This window comes from Mus caroli, chromosome 2 (assembly GCF_900094665.2).
Source record: "Mus caroli chromosome 2, CAROLI_EIJ_v1.1, whole genome shotgun sequence".
Taxonomy (NCBI): Eukaryota; Metazoa; Chordata; class Mammalia; order Rodentia; family Muridae; genus Mus; species Mus caroli.
Window position 1 is genome coordinate 104,967,906 of NC_034571.1, and position 5,594 is coordinate 104,973,499.

Below are 5,594 nucleotides of genomic sequence, written 5' to 3' on the forward strand. Positions count from 1 at the left end.
TGTAAGCTGAATAAATCCTTTCCTCCCCAACTTGTTTCTTGGTCATGATGTTTGTGCAGGAATAGAAGCGCTGAATAAAACAATGACTAAACTTATCACCAAAAGGAAGTTAAAACACCCGTCCGGGGACAGAAATGATGTGATCTATGTTTTTGGACAATATAAATCTATCCCTGCCACTGAGTTCTATACAAAGAAGGACTCTGACAGACAGTCAGTCAGACTTTGAGATTCCCCTTAACCCCCATGTCTGACTCAGTCCTTACATCCTCTTCAGGACCTAGCCATCACCTGGGACTGGTCCCCAGAGCTTTCCCTCCAATCCAGTTTCTTGTCCCCTTATACCTTTAAGGATTCCATAAAAAATGCAAATAATAAGGCAAACATCAGGTAAATTTATGCACAAATTTAGAGTAGCTCAGTTTGTAACATTAGGTTCTCTCTCAAAATGGTGCCTGGCCACTGCCTTACAAGTGACAGAGCATAACAAAGTCGGATTTCTCTCTACTCTGACCTATTCATTCAATAACATCGTCTACTTCTGTATTTGCCAGGCACTAGCATAGCCTCACAAGAGACAGCTATATCAAGGTCCTTTCAGCAAAATCTTGCTGGCATATGCACTAATGTTTGTGTTTGGTGGATGATTATGGGATGGACCCCCCGGTGGGACAGTCTCTGGATGGTCCATCCTTTTTTCTTAGCTCCAAACTTTGTCTCTGTAAACACATACATAAACACAAATAGTTGCAAGCATATGCACACCCACACACGCATGCACACACATGCAAATGTGCACACACAGAGACACAAAAGCACATGCACACCTTCACACACATACACACACAGATACACATGTGTATATTTGTTTAAGTATATATAAAGAATTCTACTAAGAAAGTATGTCACATCTCATTAGTATCTCAAAATGTGACCCCATTTGATTGGAAATACTCTTTCCAGAATTAATCAAATTAGAAATGAGAATATTAGCATGAACACTGACATGTTTTTTGAAAATGAAATTTTTTATATTTTTTATTAGATATTTTCTTTATTTACACATCAAATGTTATCCCCTTTTCTAGTTTCCCCTCTGAAAATCCCCTATTCCCTCCCCCCTCCCCCTGCTCCCCAACCNACCCACTCCCATTCCCTGTCCTGGCATTCCCCTATACTGGGGCATAGAACTTTCACAGGTCACATAAGTCCAGCCTCTCCTTCCATTGATGACCAACTAGGCCATCCTCTGCTACATATACAGCTAGAGCCACAAATTCCACCATGTGTTTTCTTTGATTGGTGGTATAGTTCCAAGGAGCTCTGGGGGTACTGGTTAGTTCATATTGATGTTCCTCCTATGGGACTTCAGACCCCTTCATCTCCTTGGGTACTTTCTCTAGCTCCTTCATTGAGGACCTTGTGCTCTGTCCAATGGATGGCTGTGAGCATCCACTTCTTTATTTGCCAGGCACTGGCAGAGTCCCTCAGGAGACAGCTGTATCAGGCTCCTGTCAGCATGCTCTTGTTGGCATTTCCATAGTGTTGTGAATAGCCCTGGGGCTAATTATATTTGATAATTCTGTTCTCCTGTGAGTGGCTGCGAACAAGGAATGAGTCAGCACTCAGGTGATTTCCTATAAACCTTAATTTGTAAAATAAAGGAGAGCTGATGATTAGGCAGATAAAAGGGAGGGTGGAGAGGAAGGTGGAGAGAGAAGAAGGAGAAAATGGAAGAGGGCAGGGTGAGGATGCAGAGGAGAAGGAAGAGGTGAAGGGGTAGGAAGAGGAAGAGGATGCAGATGAGGAGGAGAAGGAGGAGGAGGAAGAAAATCAGAGCAGAACCACATAGCTATGGAAGATGGTAGTATATAGGTAGATCTGCCCAATCTAGTCGTGCAGCATGTAATCATATTAACTGTGTTGTGTTTTCATTGCCGGGGCATATTTAGGAGGAGATTTACTGCACTACCATAGTGTCTGGTTTTGGTGGTGGTTTATGGGATGGATCCCCAAGTGGGGCAGTCTCACTGGTTGTTCACAGAGGGTTGTTCACAGAGGGGAGGAGGGAGGGAGAGGGAGAGGAAAGGGTGAGGGAGAGACTGGGGCTCATAAGTTAAGATGCACCTAAAACAGCCCGCCTGTTACTCCCCCTTATTTATTTAAAGGGTATGGTGATTTATGACTTTATTTGTTCAGTTATTATATAAACCTCAGAAAATTAATATTATTGGAACATAGTACTGAGGATCATTAGCTCATATTTAGCTATCGGAATACACTATAAGAATAAACTAAGTCTGGCCACTGTGAATTGAGTGCTGTGTTTCTGCATTGAGAGCTAACACAAAAACAGAACATCTCTTTATTCCTTCTCTGGTTTTATTTATTTTTATAAATTTTGCAGTTTACTTCTTTTTTTTCCTGGATATTCTAACTAAATGTTAATCTACTTTATCAACAATTTTGAAAAACACATTTGTTTATTTGTTTGAGTCTATTTATCTACATGAGCAGCTTTATCTATGGATCTCAAGGCTAACTTGATTGTTGGTTTCCTCATGTCTAGCTTTTGGACTGTTATGATTTTAGCAACAACAAAAAGATTTATATTGTTGGCTTATCACATGCTTTTCATTTTTACTTATGTCTGCTCGATTTTTATTATTTCTTTTCTTCTACTAATTTTGGGTTTCATTTCCTCTTATCTATTTTTAAAATGTTTTTATTTTTCCTCTGCATATAATCAGCTAATTTGATTTATACCTCACTTTAAAATTGGATAATAGTTTATAGTTCCTTTTCCTAATTTAGCCACTGGACATCTCTTTCCTAATTTATTTTTTTCTCCATTAATTTATTTATTCACTGCACAACACCATCACAGCCCCACCCTCCTCCTAGCCCCACCCCTTTGCACAGCCCCTCCCCATCACTTTCCCTTCTCCTCTGAGAAGGGTAAAGACCCCTTGGGTACCACCCAACCTGGTGCATCAAGTCACTGCAGGCTATGCACATTCTGTCCCACTGAGGCCAGACAAAGCAGCCCAGATAAGGGAACAGGATCCACATGCAGGAAACAGACTCAAGGACAGCTCCCTCTATAGTTGTGGAAGGACCCACATGAAGATCAAGCTGCATGTATGTGCAGGAAAGAGAACTAGGTTCAGCCCACATATGCTCTTCTGTTGGTGATTCAGTCTCTGGGAGCCCCCAAGGATACAGATCAATTGACTCTGTTGGACTTCTGTGTGTGTGTCATTCCTATTCCCTCAGGGTCCCTCAATCCTTCCCCCGTTCTTCCACAAGACTCCCCAAGCTCCATCCAATGTTTGGCTGTGGGTCTCTGCATCTGTTTCAGTCAGTTGCTGGGTAGAGCTTCTCAGAAATTCCTGTCTGCAAATATAACAGTATCATTAATAGTGTCAGAAGTGACATAATTTCTCAGAGAGTACCTAATTCACCCACTTTATAGAGTTCTTATTGAGTGCTAAAAAGTCTTCAACAATACAAAATGATTCAGCAGAGGAAGAACTATGACACTCCACCTTAGACATAGGAACTAGCTTTCTCCAGGAACAGAAATGGAACATCAAGAACATCATTAAATGAGGAGTAGATTTGGTCAAGTAATTTTGTTCTTTTTTTAATCATTCTCATAATTTTTATAAATTATATATTTCTAAAATAAAGAATCTATAAAATAAATACATAGTGAAAGCTAAAGTTTATAAAACATATAGCTATATTAATTAATATACAGCATCTAAAATAATTTTTTCAACTACATCAATGCAGTTACTTGACCAGTATTGTTTCTTTTCTTTAAATCTGTTATCATCATTATTATTATGAAACAGGGATTTGTGTAGTTCCACATAGCTTCAAACTTGCTGTGTATTTAAGAATAACCTTGAACTTTTGAGTCTCCTGTGCCCATTTCCCAGGTGATGAGATTACAAGCACACACCACCAAGCCTGGTTGCTAAATACAAACTAACCCCACTAACTGGTAATTCTTGGTTATTTTACCAGAATTGTAATATACAGCTAAATTCAATTTGGATACATACAATTAAATCATTGTGGTAGTTTGAATGAGGATTAGAACTTTAGGCTCATATATTTGAATGCTTAGTGCCCAGTTAGTGGAGTCATTTAGGAAGGATTAGGAGTTGTGACCTTATTGGAATAAGTGTGGCCTTGTTAATCAGTCTGGCAGTTCCTCAGAAAATTGGACATAGTACTACCAGAAGACCCAGCAATACCTCTCCTGGCATATAGAAGATGTTCCAACTTATAATAAGGACACATGCTCCACTATGTTCATAGCAGCCTTATTTATAATAGCCAGAAGCTGGAAAGAAACCAGATGTCCCTCAACAGAGGAATGGATACAGAAAATGTTGTACATGTACACAATGGAGTACTATTCAGCAATTAAAAAACAATGAATTTATGAAATTCTTAGGCAAATGGATGCATAATTTGCAAAACACATGAAACTCAAGAAGAAGGAAGACCAAAGGGTGGATACCTCATTCCTTCCTAGAATGGAGAACAAAATATCCATGGAAGGAGTTACAGAAACAAAATTCGGAGCTGAGATGGAAGAAAGGACCATCCAGAGACTGCCCCATCTGGGGATCCATCCCATAAAGAACCACCAAACCCAGACACTATTGCATATGCCAGCAAAATTTTACTGAAGGGACCCTGATTTAGCTGTCTCTTGTGAGGCTATGCCAGTGCCTGGCAAATACAAAAGTGGATACTAACAGTCAACTATTGGATGGAACATACCCAAGGAGCTAAAGTGATCAGCAACCCTATAGGAGGATCAACAATATGAACTAACCAGTACCCCCCAGAACTGTGTCTCTAATTGCATATGTATCATAGGATGGCCTAGTTGGCCATCAATGGGAGGAGAGGCCCTTGGTCTCTCGAAGATCATATGCCCCAGTACAGGGGAATGCCAGGACCAAGAAGTAGGATTGGGAGGGTTGGGGAGCAGGGGGGGGGGAAGTATAGGGGACTTTCGGGATAGCATTTGAAATGTAAATGAAGAAAATATCTAATAAAAAAAAAAAAGAAGTGTGGCCTTGTTAGAGGAAATGTGTGGATGGGCTTAAAGATTTCAAATTCCCACACTAGGCCCAATGACTCTACCTGCTAGTTTAGGATCATCAGATAAACCTCCAGGTCCATGGCTGTCTGCTCCGTTCCTTGATGACCATGGACTAACCCTCTTAAAACTATCAGCAAGGCCCCAGGTAAACGTTTTGTTTTTGTAAGAGTTGCCTTGGCCATGGTGTCTCTTCCCAACAATAAAATGATAACTAAGAGAGTCATGTTTTGATACATATGCAGCTAGAGTCAAGAGCTCAGGGGTACTGGTTAGTTCATAATGTTGTTCCACCCATAGGGTTGCAGATCCCTTCAGCTCCTTGGGTACTTTCTCGAGCTCCTCCATTGGGGGCCCTGTGATCCATTCACTAGCTGACTGTGAGCATTCACTTCTGTGTTTGCCAGGCCCCGGCATAGTCTCACAAGAGACAACTATATCTGGGTCCTTTCAGCAAAATCTTGCT